The 15,985-nt window shown below is 50.0% G+C and overlaps 1 long non-coding RNA gene across 1 annotated transcript in view; it reads right to left on the bottom strand.

The window, feature by feature from the left end:
* Positions 1 to 15,765, bottom strand: part of LOC309816064 — a 57,286-nt gene extending 41,521 nt beyond the window's left edge. Inside the window, exon 1 of the long non-coding RNA XR_014295957.1 lies at positions 14,268 to 15,765. This is a non-coding gene — a long non-coding RNA (uncharacterized lncRNA). The remainder of the gene's footprint in view (positions 1 to 14,267) is intronic.
* Between the last annotated feature and the right edge of the window lie 220 nt (positions 15,766 to 15,985).

Below are 15,985 nucleotides of genomic sequence, written 5' to 3'. Positions count from 1 at the left end.
TTCAGGACCTTTAAGGATGTGCACCGTATCGTATTCATTTCATAGAGCTGCCATCACAAAATGACTGGGGGGCTCAAACCATGGAAACGTATCATGTCACACTTCTGAGGGCTAGAAGTCGGCGATCACGGTGTCGCAGGGCCACACTCCCTCTGAAGGCTCCAGGGAAGCATCTGTTCCGAGCCTCCCTCCTTGTTCCTGGTCACTTTCACACAGCATCCTCTCTATGTGGGTGTCCCAAAAGTCCCCTTCCTGTAAGGACCCCAGCCCTCGTGGACTAGGGGCCCACCGTACTCCAGGATGACCTCATCTTACCTCACTACCTGTGATACGATTTCCAAATAAGGTCTCCTTCTGAGTTCCTGGAGGGGTGGGCCTTCAACATGTGAACTTGGGGGAGATACAACCCAACCCATGACACACCCAGAGGCCCTCGACGGTGACTCACAAAGTGGGACTCCTACTCACTTTCGTTATCATTGACTCTGCCCAGCTCTTCCCCCAAACTCAGTCCCCCGAAAATAAGTCCTCTTCTTAACAAACACCTGCCATTTGCTTTCTCTTCCATCAGAGTCAAGTCTGTGCTGAGAAGGAGTCAAACTAAAGGTATTAAAAAGCGTGGAATTCCATCCAGCTCAAAATCCTGCTGCTGATTTAGATGGTCCTCGGCAGGTAGGGCCTCTGAGGAAGCCACCGGGCCAGGCTGGCGTCTGAAAGAAACAGGGATGGATAGAGGGCCGGGCCATCCTCTCTCGCCAAAGCTGTCACCCACCCTGGGCCTCTGAGTTGCCTTCTGTCTCCTAAGCCCCTGGCTGCTCTGAGGGTAAAATCCAGCTAGTCCCACAGGCCCGGGGGCTGCCATGAGGACAGCTGTCCATTGAGAAGCTGGCATGGCTGTGGCCTTGGGTGACTGGTTGGCCTGGGACTCCGGCTACCCGACTTGTCAGCTGTGTGACAATGAGAAGCCCACGCACTGCAAGGAAGAGTAGCCTCCACTCGCTGCAACTAGAGGAAGCCCGAGCGCAGCAACAAAGACCCGACACAGCCCAAAATTAAATAATAAATAATAAATAAAAAAAAAATAATAAGCCCCTTTCATTCCACTTTACATTGAATCTGTTAAAAAAAAGAAAAAAAAGAAAAAGAAAGCAGCACCTCAGAGGGGAAGCAGTGCCTGAGTCAGCACAGTGACTCAGGCGCTGCTTCCCCTGTGAGGAATGGGGACCATCATTTAAGGGGGATTCGGTGAGAGACAGCGTGTGAGACACTGGCCCAGAGCAGGTGCTCGTAGAAAGCCAGCCGTGACTGCTTGGGGCACCTTCTCCCACCACAGGAGCACTGACTTTCACTAGGCGGGGAGGTTTGCTCAGGAGAATTCTGAGATTAATTCTTTTGAACCCGCAATCCCCGTTTCCGGACCTGCCTGCTCTGTAAATACAATTTGGTGTCAAGGTGACTCTAGGGGTCTGGGACCCTCATGAAGCACAGGGCATCAGAGTGACTGCTCTCCTTCCTGGTCCTCGGCCGGTTTCCAGATTGTCACCTTGGGGAATGGAGACACAACCCCTGGGAACGTGTCTTAGAACTGCCTGATCCTGGCAACTCACCCCTCTGGCTCCCTGGGGCTTCACTGGGGACCGGAGCCCACACGTGCCTTCCCAGAGTGTGAGGGGCTGCCTGCCTGTCCCCTGGACACCTGGGCAAGCTCAGGGCCTCACCCGCAGTACAGAGAAGAAGGGGGCATTCAGCCAGCCCCGCTGGAACCCGGAGATTTGCCAGCCCCAAACGCAGGGCTGCTGAGCTCGGAGCCCATAAGCCGATCCTCTCCACACACAAAAGTGGTTTCACAGTCAAAAACGACTGTGGTAGTTTTTATGGAAAATAGGAAAGAAAAGAAAAAGACTCATTCAACTACGTGCTTATATTTGCATAAAGTCTGGATGGATATGTAAGACACTAAGAATAGGGTGATGGGTGGGGGAGGTCAGTGGGAGCCAGATGGGAGACCGTGGGAGCAACGTGCTTTCCACTGGACAGCTTTTTATAGTTTTATTTCTGAACCTTCTTCAAACAAATTAAAGCTGGAAATCTTATTGCCTATTCACCACGTTTGCAGATTAAAAGAGACAATCCATATGGTCATCTCAAGAGATGCTGAGATGCACCAGCTAAACAGCGCCCCCGGTGCACCCCTTTCCAGGTGCCGCCCTCAGGGTGCCCGTGGCCAGAGGGTGTGCCCCATCACTCACCAACCTCAGAGCACCTGCGAGACTCCCTGTGGCCAGGGACGAGCTGCCCCAGAAGGGATTACAAAAGAGTTGTCTTCTCTTGGAAATAATGTACTTGAATGATCCTAAAAGGCTTTCATCTGGATGTGTTCTTGGAAAATAGAATCCTTTCTCGAGTGACCATTCCTGTTCCATCCAAGTGTCCCCCAGTGATGGACTCAGCTGGTGAACACAGAGCAAGTAATGCCCACTTTGGACCAGCAGACAGAGCCTGGGAGACTCACTTTCTGCCGGGGAAGCTCGTGGTTTGCAGTCACCTCTTGTGCTGCTGGGTGGCAGTCTGTGCTCATTCTGCGTCTCACCTCTCCCTCCGCAGATCTTAACCCTGAGCTGGCACTTCTGGGGACTTCAAAGGGACCATTCACAGACAGCCACCCGTCTGTCGGGCTGGGCTCAGTGGCTCCAGCTTGAAAGGCAAATCTGAAGCGAATCAAATGCAGCCAACCCACAAACTCCGAGGATGTGACTATGTAAAACAACTAAAACAGCAATCATTTGACAACTGAGCAGTCAAATGTTCTGAAAGTTTAAGGTAACTTACTGCTAGTATCTAATTAACAGCTGCCCAAGAGTTAGCCAGCCTTGCCAAAAGCTCCCCATGCTTGAGGATGAGGGAAAGAAAGAACAGAACGGGAGAGAAGGAGGATGGCTATCCATCCGAAGTCTGGCTGAGTGTCTAAATTATTACTGCCTGCACCACCAGTCTATGGGATCACATCACACATCTGATTGTATATTCCTCGTCCTTTCATCCACATGACTGAAACCTGTGCAGCAAGGTAAGCTGTTTGCATTCGGTGAGGTGCCCCGGATTGTTAAATGCTGGCAACCTTGAAGACAATCACTAGTGGAGCGCCACAGGTCTCTGCTCCTGGTCTACACTGATTCAAAAGATCTTCCGGTAAAGATATAAAAGGGATACCTCTCCAACTGGCAGATGATGTGAAGCTTTACATTTTAATTAGAGAATATATGGGCCAAATCTAGAAGATCAAACTAAGGAGAATGTAAAATTGTACTTCTGTTTAAAAAAATCAAAAATAAGTCAGCACCTCAAATGCAAAATGCGAGAGATGTGGCTTTAAATATGTCCCCACACAGAGGCAGGGATGGCAGCTGCTTGCGGGTCCAACAGATGGGCGTGTTGGCCCCAAACCTCAGCCTAGTATCCCTTACAAGGGAGAGTATGGTGCTCCTGTGAAGAGGGACATCAGAGAACTGCAGTCCGTGCCAAGGAGGGCAGCACGGGGTCACAGTTGCTGCATCTTTCAGGAACCACAGGATGAAGGAAGAGCTTGAATACAAGTGCTGATGTCCATGCATTTGGAAGGGCTCTGGCGTGGAAGAAGCTGGGGCTCATGTTATAATTCAACAGTTTGGGAGACAGAATAATTGCTCGATGAATGCTAATGAGTGTGTTGAATTATGACTAGAATTATGATCATGGCTATGATGGGGTGGCTTCAGGGGCAGAGCTACGTCCAAAATGTGCAAATACCAGAAAAGACGCTTTGGATTAAGCTGTGTCTGGAAGGAGAGAAGGGGTTTAAGTATAGATCAGATGACACCTTGTGCCATAAGGTGTCCCCGTCATGCAGTGGTCCCCAACCTTTTTGGCACCAGGGACCGGTTTCGTGGAAGACAATTTTTCCAGGGACGGAGTCGGGGGGCAGGGATGGTTCAGGCAGTAATGCGAGCGATGGGGAGCAGCGGGCAGCGGCAAATGAAGGTTCGCTCGCTCGCCCAGGCGCTCACCTCCTGCTGTGAGGCCCGGTTCCTAACACGCCGTGGACCAGTACTGGTCCGTGGCCTGGGGGTTGGGGACCCCTGCCTCATGGGGTTCACACAGAGGGACTGTGAGGGTGGTGGGAGCGCTCTTCAAACCCGGGGAACTCCCAGTGGCAAATGAAGCTTGTCTTGGTGATGATGATGACTCCAAGTTGGGCTGTTGAGCACCTGCCATTGTGGGTCCCCTTGCCCATGCTGTACAAGGACCAGAGAGGCTCAGTGACTGGCTCCTGGCCACAGAGCTGGTGAGGGGGAGCCAGGGCTCCAGGCTAGCTGCCAGATCTGCACAGGAAAAGCAGGCAACACACACACACACACACACACACACACACACCCCTACTCCTCTCAGATCTCCACTCAAATGTCTTCTCATCAGAGGGACCACCAAAGACCACCCCTTATGTGGGAGACACCCTCGCCCAGCACTGCTGTGCCCCCTCCTCTGGCAGCCCTCCTCACAATCACATCTGTTCATCCCCTGTCTCCACAGGTCCTAAGAAACATTTGCTGAATAATGAGGGCACAAAAGGATGTTGACATGTACACACTACTGTATTTAAAATATTGGGCTGGCCCAAAAGTTCATTCGGGTCTTTCTGTAACGTCTTACGGAAAACCCGAACGGACTTTTTGGCCAACCCCACAGATAACCAACAAGGACCTACTGTAGAGCACAGGGAACTCTGCTCAATATTCTGTAATGACCTAAATGGGAAAAGAATTTGAAAAAGAATAGATACATGTATATGTATAACTGAATCACTGTGCTGTAGACCTGAAACTAACACAACATTGTTAATCAACTATACTCCAGTATAAAATAAAAATTTTAAAAAAAGGAAAGAATGGACTATTGAATCTCTTTCCCCCAGTGGTCTACGGCTCCACAGCTCATGTTACCCCTGAGCCTGGAAAAAAAAGAAGCCTGTGGAATTCCTCGGATGCTGAGGTTGGAGTGGATGGACCACTGCTGGGGTGGAGATCTGGGGCCCAAAGAAAGGTCACGAGTACATGGCATATGAATCATCTATGCCTTGATTTTTTTTTTTAAAAAAAAAAGGGAAAATTAAAACAGGTAAATGGGGGGCTTCCCTGGTGGCGCAGTGGTTGAGAGTCCGCCTGCCGATGCAGGGGACACGGGTTCGTGCCCCGGTCCAGGAAGATCCCACATGCCGCCGAGCGGCTGGGCCCGTGAGCCATGGCCGCTGAGTCTGCGTGTCCGGAGCCTGTGCTCCAGAACAGGAGAGGCCCGCATACCGCAAAAAACAAACAAACAAAAAAACCATAAATGGCCAAAAGGCGTCAATTCCAAGCTAACACTATAAAACACTTACTATGTGTGGCACTTTTCTAAGAATTTTTCATGAAGGAACTCCTTGCATCCTCGAAACAATCCTCTGTGCTCATTGCTCCTGTTCCCATTTCACAAATTAGGAAACTGAGGTCAGGAGGCACAGATGACTTGCCTGGCAGTGAGCAGCACAGTAAACGGAGGTCCAGCTCCAGCAGCTGCTCCATCACAGGGCCCCACAGCCTCCCCACCGACAGACGGTCCACGAACCAGAGCAAACGGCACTGGGCCTGGGGGAGCCGCAAGGAGCGAAATGGAATTTGGCGGCATGCCTCAGGGGAGGGATGGCAGTGCGTCTCAGCCCACGATCCCATACGTGTGCAAGGACATCCTCTGTGCCCGAGAGAACGTGTGCCGTGCTGAGAGCTGCAAGGCTGGAGGCCGAGGTTTGCCATCTTCCCCCCGGGGCAGATCATCTCCCCCCTGCTTGCGTGTTTCTTGTCCATGGTGGCTGAACACAGTTTAATGCTTCTCTCCTGAAAAGTCAGAAGAGTCAAAAGACACACTTGGGGGATGTGTAGGAGGCCAGTGACAGGAACCACGCCTGTGCTTAGTCCCTGGAATGGCTTCACACAAACAAAACTAAGGATGCCTATCCCCAAACAGGAAAGATCACCATCAAATAGGCACAGACGGTCAAGCTGTGTGCTCCTCACTTGAGGACCCCACACCTCGAAAAAGCCATCAACCCTACTGGCAGAAATGCTCCAGGGGTCAGGCACCCAGCCCCGGCTTCCTCCTGGACAGGCCCCTTAGCTGGGGCCCTCGAGGCCCTGAGAGTCACTTGGGGTTTTATCCCCCAGAGATAGGGACATTGAGGCTCACGGCCACTGGTGGCAGAGGCCCTGGACCCCCATCTGCCTGGCCCACAGCTCCTGGCTGAAGGGTTCTCCACCTGGGAGGGACACCCCTCCTCTGGGGGACCTCAGCGCACGCGGTGCCCAATTCTGAACTTTCACCCCAGTGCCACATCCTTCCTCAGGGTGACATCCCGAATCTCAAAGCTGCCCAGATTAGGAAAACAAGCCCTAGATCTGTGCCGTCCAGTAGGGTAACCACTAGCCACATGTGGCTATGTGCCCTTACATTTAAATTAATTGAAATGAAGTAAACATTTAAATTCAGGACCCAGTCACACTAGCCACATGTGGCTGCAGTCACTCATTGGACGGCTTGCTCTGGAGGTTTGGGAAGCCACAGAGGATACCATGTGACTCCCATGGGTCCCCCGAGCGTCTTCTGTTTCTTCCCCTCTGTTATCACGCTCTTTCTGCCCCCCAGGTCAAGACGGAGGCCCAGGTTAGAAGAGGTCCAGCAGCGGGCCGCGGGCAGCGGGCAGCACAGGCATGCAGAAGGCGCTCCCACCGGACACAACCGAGGGCAGCTACGGAGGCTGGGAGCTCACGCCAAGACCCCAGGAGCGGTGGCGCACCTCCAGGCAGGGCTCTGTGGTCGGGCAACAGAGCCCCGGGTCATGCGGGTCCCCATTCGGCTGGAGCAGGACCCTGAGTAGCTCTGGGGCCTCACCTTGACTGCTGCAAGTCTTCAGCGTTGAAGCAGCAGTGCTGGCGGCCGCCTCAGTGGACTCCCCCCACCTCCAGCCCCGGTTTCTGGAACCGGGTAACCCCAGGATTGCTTAATGATACCAGGACAAACAGGGATCCCCAATCATAAAAGAATCTGAATTCCCCAACAGGCAGTTTGAGGGGGTAAAGTAGGGTAAGCTTGGAACAGATTTAATGTAATTTAGAGATTTGGAGAATAAAGGAGTGTTCCAGTTTTGATGCCTTAGCATTGGAGGCTGAAACCCTTACCCCCTGAACAAACCCACTGAATAAGTGGAGCAATTAACAGGGAGAAAGAGGAATGGGGAAGTAAAAATGGACACAGGGTAGATGACTCTGCTCTGAGAATCCTTATCTGAAAACCCACATCGTCATTTCCAAAGCTGACTTGAGGCTCACCAGCTATGCACAATAGGCCAGACCCACCTGCCATCCTCAGAGGCACTGCCAGCGTCACCCACAGTCCAGGGGACCACCCACAGTCCTGAGGATCACCCACAGTCCAGGGGACCACCCACAGTCCAGAAGCCATTCCCCCCCCACTGGGACCAGCCTCCATTCTCCATGACGAGGCCCTCCCAGGGCCTTCCTCTGCACTGGGCACACAGGGGACAAGGCCTTGGGCCCATAATACTCTCAAAATAAAATGTTTTAGTTTATTTTCACATCAGAAGAAAAACCTGAGTATAATGAAATTGAATATATAATAATAAATCCAGTCTGGATGACATGCATCTTTGTTACCAAGACAGTCATGATACTTTTTTTCATCAGGAAGGGCCCACGAAGGCAAAAGCACCTGAGGGCCATGGAAGTCACTCTGCAGCCCTGAGCCTGTGCCTGTTATACCAGAGATATGAAATGCAGCTGCACACAGAAGGGACCCTGACAACGCTATGGACACTCCTAGTTGACCCACAGATTGAATTTCTCCACCAGTGATTTCTCCCACCTCTCTCTGCATCATGCAGGTAAACCCACTCCAAAAAGAGTCACATCTCCAGGTAAAGCTCCTGGCCTCCCAAACCTGCTCCATCTGCTGGCTCTGCCAGCCTTAGCACTGGCTTCCTTCCTCCAAATTGTCTTATGGTTTCAAGGAGGCTGCTGGATTTCCAGCCATCACCTCTGCATTCCACACAGGAGGAAGGAGGGACCTGAGGGGAAAAGGTTAAGCCTCTTAGATGTCAAGGTCCTTTAAGGAGCTTTCCTAAAATCCCCAGCTACCCCGCTGCAGACTATGTCTTCCACTGGCCACCCCATCTATACAGGAGCTGGAGGAGGAAGGCGCTGGGACAGTGCAGAGCAAGCAAAGCACAGGAGGGGCCTTAGGTCCAAGGTGGGGTAACAGCAAACACTCGTCCTCCCCCAAATCCTTCCTGTCCTCATGCATCCTCCTGGCCCTGATTGTGTCCCTAGATAAAACAGGCAGTTGTGTGGAGTGGAGAATGTGACAGTTTCCCCGTCTCTGGCCTTTGATCAGATTGAGTGATGTGAATAAAATGCAGCCCCTTGAAGCCCAACCTCTCCTACTTCAGCCATTCTGCTCTTCGCTGGAACCCTGCCCAGCCTTTGAAGCCAGGTCTGGGCAGTTTCCTTGCTGCACCCTCAGGACTGGAAGGGCGTGGTCCTGACTCAGGAGGCCGAGGAGCTGGCTGTGAGGAAAGGGGTGAGTCATGAGCCCAGACATAGCTGAGATTCCTGGTGTGTCCCCTAGTGGGGAGGTGGGGGGGTGGGGAAGAATGCTCAGCTTGGACCCATTCTATAATGCGTCTTCCCCAGGCAGGAGGTGCTGTCAGAGGTGAGGGCTCCCCACTTCCTTGGGCCAGTCTCCTGGGGCACCTATGGCGGCCTGACCTTATTGGACTTATTTATGACTATTTCACCAGAAAGATATAAATAGGAGAGACCTGTCTGCGGGTTCACATCTCTGGGTCCAAGAACCAGACGGTTGGGTTCAAAGCCAAGCTCCTCTACCTACTAACAGTGTGACCTTACTCATCTCCTTGAACCCTCCTGTGCCCCAAGTTCCTCATCTGGGTGATGGGGACGATACTTGGTAGAATCTGCACACAGTTATGGGAGGACTCAGTGAGGTCCTACGTACAAAGCATCCAGAACCGTGCCTGCTACCAAGGAAACACTCCATAAACAAAGCAGTGCTCGAATTATCATTATTTTATTGGATAAATGAGAAATATTTGCTAAATGCATGAATGAAAAGAAATCCTACTTAGATATAACAAAAAAAATCAAACAAGTGATTTCTGTCCCTTTGAGTGTCTCCTCTAGTTGTTCAAAGCCCTTGAAGCCACAGTCTCTTTGTACCCCTCTCCTGATACTTCCAGTGAGAGCAAGGTGGTTGTTCCATGTCTGCTTTTTGCCCCTCTCATATCCTTTCTCCTCTGCGTCCTGTGCTGTCAACAACCCCTGTTGTCAGGGGCAGCAATGTGCCCAGTTATAAAACAACATTTCCTAGGATCTTCTACAGATAGGGGGCCAATGAAAGACTTAGGCAGAAAGGGTTAGCTGGGGGTTCTAGGAAGGCTCTTTAAAGGAGCCTGACATCTAGGGTTCTTAGCCTTTTGCCCCCACCTCCTTCCTTCCTCCTGTGTGGAATGCAGAGGTGATGGCTGGAGCTCTAGCAGCCTTCATAAAACCATAAGACAATTTTGAGGAAGGAAGCCAATGCTGAGGATGGCAGAGAAGAGAGATGAATGAACTGACTGCCCTTTGACCTTCACCCTGGACAGACAGCTTGCTTTGTCTTTTTCTACCCGAGAGAAAGTAAATCTAACACTTGTTGGAGGCACTGTTATTTTGTAATTTCCCTTTATACCCCTTTATATCTAGCTGAACTGAGAGAAACCCATGCATCCCTCTCACACTCTATAAATGATTTGTCCAGTGAGAATAGCTAAAATGATACATTTCTGCCATCATTAAAAATTCCAATGTTTTAAGTATGATACATCTTTGAAAGGACAGGGTGGCTAGAGGGCTAAAAGTCCCTGTAGCAGAAATCTTTACTTGCAGGATAATCAATCCTGAAAGCAAAAGATAAGGAAGAAAACTGTAATGGATAAGACTGGCCATCACTGTTAGCTTTTCCAATTATACAAGATGCAATAAAACCAGTTTTTTGTTGTTGTTGTTTTATTTTTTAATCAGAGTAATCCTCTGAGAACAGCCAAGCATCCCACCCACCCCTCCTTCCTGTGGCCTCGACTTCCTTCTGATCTGTTGTTGGCTTCTCCCTGCCTGAGCTCTGTGGTCTAACCAGAACCCTCCTGAGTCTGGTAGGAGCCCAAACCCTGCCCCGCAGCACTGTCCCACCCATGGCGCTGGGCAGAGGGTCCTCTGGATTATGGCACAAGTGGCAGCTGCAGGGAAAAACTCCCCACAAAGCGGTGCCATTTAAGACTGACATACACACTGGAGCCAGAGCCCAGGATGCAAAGCCTAAACTCAGAAAGGAGATGGACAATGCACTTGGTGCCTTACTTTGACGGTGCCATTCTGGAGAGGGCAGACGGAGCAAAAGGACACACTTCTCTTGGACCCCTGCAGAATGAGTGTAAAGATCTGGCTTTTGAGGCACTGCATGATCTTGAATACCTCCAGAATCAACAAGGAAAGGTCCTGTTATGTTCCCCCAGGTTTTAGTTTTAAGTGTATCTTACTTAATATTTTCAATATGAGTCAGCTCCATATACTATGATGATTTTCAAATAACCAGAAGTTGACTGTAGCTGGCTTTAAGACAGGAAGCATGAGTACAGAATCCAGCTGCTTCCACCCCGGGGGCAGGTCTGAATTCAGTGGTCCTGTATTTTCTGGCTTGTGACCTCAGTCTGCTGGATGATGCACAGAACCCTCCTGGGCCCCTGCTTTTCCTGACTCTCCTCTCCTGATGGGGGTAAGGGGCTCTCCCATCACCAATGCACTCCTTGAAGCAACTGCTCTGCCTGACACACCCGCCTGGGAATCCTGGACCTCCAGTGAGTTGAGTAACGGGCCATCCTTTCTACCTTCCAGGGTGGGTATGTGTGTATGTTGGGAGGAGGGGGTTAAAGGTAATATACAGAAAGTTACTACCGTATGGTTGGAGCTGAATGAAATGGGAGCTGTTCTCACTGTGATGATGTGACGGATAAGTATGATGACGATGATGGTCATGATGATGGTCGTGACATCTAGAACCCCAGGTATTCCTGGAGAGAACCAAGAAGCACTTCCCATTCACCTAATCAATAAATATCCTGCAAATACAGAACGTGCCATGTAATTCATGACACAGACAGGATCTTTCTTCCGGGGCATGAGAGCCAATTCCTTCTGGATTCACAGGGTTCAGGGCCCAGGGAGAGGTGGAAAGGTGTGTGGGTATATTTCTAAATCACTGAATGTGTACTGAATGGCTGTTGAGTCTCCTTGTAACTTGTGTGTCAATTATCACTGATCTTTACAAGGACCCTGGAGGGTGGTGCTATTATATTCCCATTTCACAATGTTGAAGGTAGGACACCAAGAAGTTAAGAAACTTGCCCAAACTGCCAAACAGCGGGAGACACACAGACACACACAGACACACACACACACACACACACACCTATCGGGTACCATGGAAACCTCGTGGCAGGAGGTAATGAGAGCCCAGCTCGGGGTGTTGACTAGGTGTGGGGAGTGGGGGGCCAGGCCAGCAAGCCATAGCCAGTCCCCAGGCTGAGGATGCCATGACCATAGGGCACCGGGCAACTTCCAAATGTCATCAAACTCTCAGCATTTGTTTGTTTGCTTTTGATGTAGATGTCCTTTTAAAACATCTGCTCAGTTTCTATCATAGAATGTTTCCCTCTTTACTCCCTGCCTGCATCCATACTTAGAATCTGCATCTTTGGGTAGTTAGAAAAACATGACCAAGCAGCAAATCACATTAATAAATGCTCTCTTTTCAGACCTAGCCATGGCCTTATTTCTGACCTTTTTAAATGACTCTTTCTCCTGATTACAGAAATGATAACAGCAGTTCATCACAGGCTTATGTCTCATGGGTAAGAGACCAGTGGACCTCTAGCATCCATACAACTGCCTGACTTCTACATGACAGAATCAATGTCTACGATACAATCAGCCACTTCAAAGCCACTTCCCAACAGTGCTTATCCGGGAGGATTTAAAGACAGTGATAAACACAAGTTTGATACCTGATGTGGTCTCTGAAACGAGGACAGGAGAAAGTGCAGGCAGACATGGAACACAGAGGCATGTCCTAAGGCATTTCTCCTTTTACGGGCTCTTCTCTCCGTGAAGATGGCATTTCTCTGAGCGCTTACGAAGATTACTCACCAAGAAAGAGACACTGGGCAGGTCTCCCACCTTGGAAACCCCTGGTCTCTGCCTGGCTGAGGCCCCAAGTTGACATTGGTATGGCTGTGGCTCAGCCTTGGAACACCGCTGATCCCACTGGAATCGCAGGATCTTGCTTGAAAAAGTCAAGGCACTGACTCGGGGAGCCCAGATACCTTTAGGGTCCAGGTAAGAAGAGAAGCTAGCAGAGCTAACATTGAGGGGGTCCCTTCTGAGTCCAGACCCTCTTCTACGCACTTGGCAGACGCTGGTTCTCTGAGTCCTCCCAGGCATCCCCTGAAACGGGTGGTGTCACGCACGGTCTGGAAGCCCAAGGCTATCAGAGCCTTGCGACATGAGGGTTCATCAGGGCCTGTGACCCAAAGAATATGGGATCCCCTACAACAGTCTTTGGAACACAAGAAACCAATCCCGGGCAGGTCAGCAGGACTTAATGGGGGGGATGGATTCAAACAGGCCTGCGTTGGGCCCTTGAGCTGCTAGCCTGCAACCCAATCATTAATTTTTTTAAAATTTTCTTAATAGTTTTCTCATTTTATAGATAAGAAGAATAAAACTGGAGGGAGGTTTTCTTCCTCGGAATCCCGCTCTCGGATTTTAAGCTGACAATCTTCCCACGCCACGTGTCACCTGCAGAACTTGGGCTTTGAAGCTCACACGGTGACCGCCTCTCCCACTGGGTCCCTCAGCCAGGACAGCTTCAGCCCTGGGCCACCCCAGCCTTTCATAAACTCTGGATTTTTAATTGAACCAACCGTATACTCAACCAATCCGGTCGTGGCATAACCTAAAAACCATCAATGTCAGCGAAAGGAGATGGTCTGACACAGGGACCCCTCCAGCCACACATAGCAGAGCTGGGACCGAAGCTGGAGGCGTCACCAAAACAGGGGAGGCATCCAAAGTTGGTTTTAACGAAGACCAAACAGCCGAATCCTCCTAGAGGGGGCCCGCCAGCCACCACACAGTGCTGGGGGCAAACCGAATGTTCTCTCAGCTGCTCCAAGTTTAGAAATCAGGTGCTGACTCATTAGTAACCCAGGAAGCCCACACACTCAAATGACTGTACTGAAAAAGCTCTGTCATACCCTGCTTACTGATGTGCAGATTTTTAAGCAAATTTGAAAAATGTTTACCATAAGGTATTTATGACATTTTAACCGTTTCATTTACAGTAACCAGACGACATTTGAAAAAAAAAAAAAAAGTTTCCTGTATTTTACTTGACAGTAAAGCTAAGCTTTATCAGAATGTTAACAGCTTGAGAAACACATACCGAGGTCAAGTCAGGTCTCAAAACCACTCAATTCCCCCTTCCTCACCCCCTGCCCCCCAGTCCGCGGCATAATTTTCTTTCTGATTTTACTATTGTTTGTGACTTTTCAGTGTTAAGGAAAGGCGAAAGACACCAAATAAGCTCCTGGAATCTTTCTCATGCTCTTAGAGAGAAAAGCCAAAAGTCTGCCTCTTTATTGTGTATTTCTTGCACTAAAAGTGGGCAGCTCAGACCACGCGGCCAGAAATTGCTCAGAAGCTGTCTTTCCTCCACCTCTGAGAAGCGGAAGCCAGCCCGGCCTCAGCACCGCTGGGTTAGTCACCCACCTCCACCTCTGAACTTCCCTTCGGCTCCACAGAGGAGTCTCAAACAGCTTTTAAACCAGCCAAGCATCACTGTCTCCTCGGTAATATAGGATGAGCATTCTCACAATGAACCGCTAAGAAACTCCAAACAATCAGGTTCCCAGACAGTAGCTACAGGGACGAGGGCAGAGAGCCACCTTTCTAAAGTCAGATCTTCAATGTCTGAACGAAACACAGTATCCACTCCAAGACCCCTCAGCTTTCCTAGAGCTGAGACTCTGAGGCAAACTGCAGAAATGAACATGAAAGTGACAGAAACCTACTCACCAGGGAGAAGCTGAGGGCTCCACCTTCCCAGGACCAGGCTGTGAAGATGTGAAAGCAGATGCTGGCTCAGGCACAGCCCGCCTGGAATGTCAGTTTGAAACTTAAAAAGCAACGACCATACAGTCAGTTATTTCCCTCCATTCCCAATGATGTCCACACGATTGAGACTCAAAAAAAAAGGCGCACACCTCAATCTTCATTCTCATTGGAACGAGATGACTCATGCTGACTCACAGCCACCACTTCCTCTCCCGACATTCTCTTCATACTTGTGAGCTGGGCTGGTCCCGTTCCCAGGGTCTTTGCAGCCCTTCCTGGAAGAACAGCCTTCCTGACCCCAGCAAGCAGACCCAGCCACTGCCCTACATGTAGCCCTGGGAGCCTACACTAGGGAAATGCTTTATTTAGGAGATCTGGGAACAGCTGAAATAGAAAATGCAAGAACTTCCTATGCATTTGAACCTGCAATAGACACTGAAATTTTGTAACGGATTGCAAAACTCCTGCACTAAACTGCTCTTTTCAGGGCATTTCAGGGGGAGAGAGGAATGAGGTATTATCTTCTTCTTGCAGGAGGTTAGTTTGCCCTAGTCATGCTTATTTCAGTGTATGTTTTCTCCTGCACCTCTTCCTCTGATAGAGTAATAAATCACGGGCTCTAAAATCATGATCTCTTCAAAGCTATTTATTAAGAGTTTGTATGCCCTGTTTTTAAGATCAAGTGATGTACCAAATCTCTTCAATCCATCTTTCAGGCTTCAAGACTATGCCAGATTTGAATATTCAAGTCCCAAGGAATGAAATGAAAGTAGAACCCTGGCAATTTTAAAAACCGTTGATGAATGTTTCCATGCAAGAACTGAGACTCGCCTCTGCCTCCCAGTTTTCTTTGGAATGATCCCGGGGGTGGGGCAGCCTTCCACAGCTTCCCACAGTTTTAAATTATGAGAGGCAACGGAAGAGCAGAATCCGTGTGATGTTGAGCAGCCAGGAAGCGTGGCTGTGGCCGCATCAGGCCCACCCTGGTTTCTGGAGGGTGACCCATGAAAGACCAGGGGTGAACACGGGTGCCCTTCACCCTTTCTAACTCAGTACCTGTCACTGTGCAGGCCACACTCTGATACCCCTAAAGCACAGAAAGCAAATGAGGAAATGCTGTTCTGGAAGTGGGCAGAAGACCCAGGCAAGCGGCATCTGTGTGCACCCGGGAGGGGTCAGGAAACCCACTCTCCATTTCCAGCTGGATTCATTTTAGGGAAATAATACTTGTTCATTACTCTAGATCTCAGTTCTTTCAACAGGGCAATCGGGGCATTTTCTCTCAGACAATACCAAGTGCTTTGAGGTCCCTGTGGACGTTGCAGTATATTAGTCAACTGGCCAAATATTCGTGTTTCTGGCAGTGTTTTGGTTTTTGATTTTTTTCCAGGAGCGTGGAAAGCCTGTTGGTTTTCTGGAATTTCAGAACGGCTATGTTGTGCAATTCGTTGCAGTGTGTTTTCTTTTGGGGGAGAGTGGGAATGGGGGTGGGTGCAGTGGGCTCGTGAGCAGCCTGTCCTAAAGGGACACATCTTAGGACGTGAGGGTCTAGCAGCCCCACGAGAAGCAGGCATTGATGCCAGGAGGCTGTGAGGGCTATTGAAGCAGGGATTATGAATTGTTATTTTTGTGCTATATGTAGAAAGCCAGCCTCTACTTATGAAGACGTGTATTAGGTC

Source organism: Mesoplodon mirus (genome assembly GCF_964341445.2).
Source record: "Mesoplodon mirus genome assembly, chromosome: 14".
Taxonomy (NCBI): domain Eukaryota; kingdom Metazoa; phylum Chordata; class Mammalia; order Artiodactyla; family Ziphiidae; genus Mesoplodon; species Mesoplodon mirus.
Note: the sequence above shows the minus strand (reverse complement) of the source record. Positions and strands in the feature narration are given on the sequence as shown.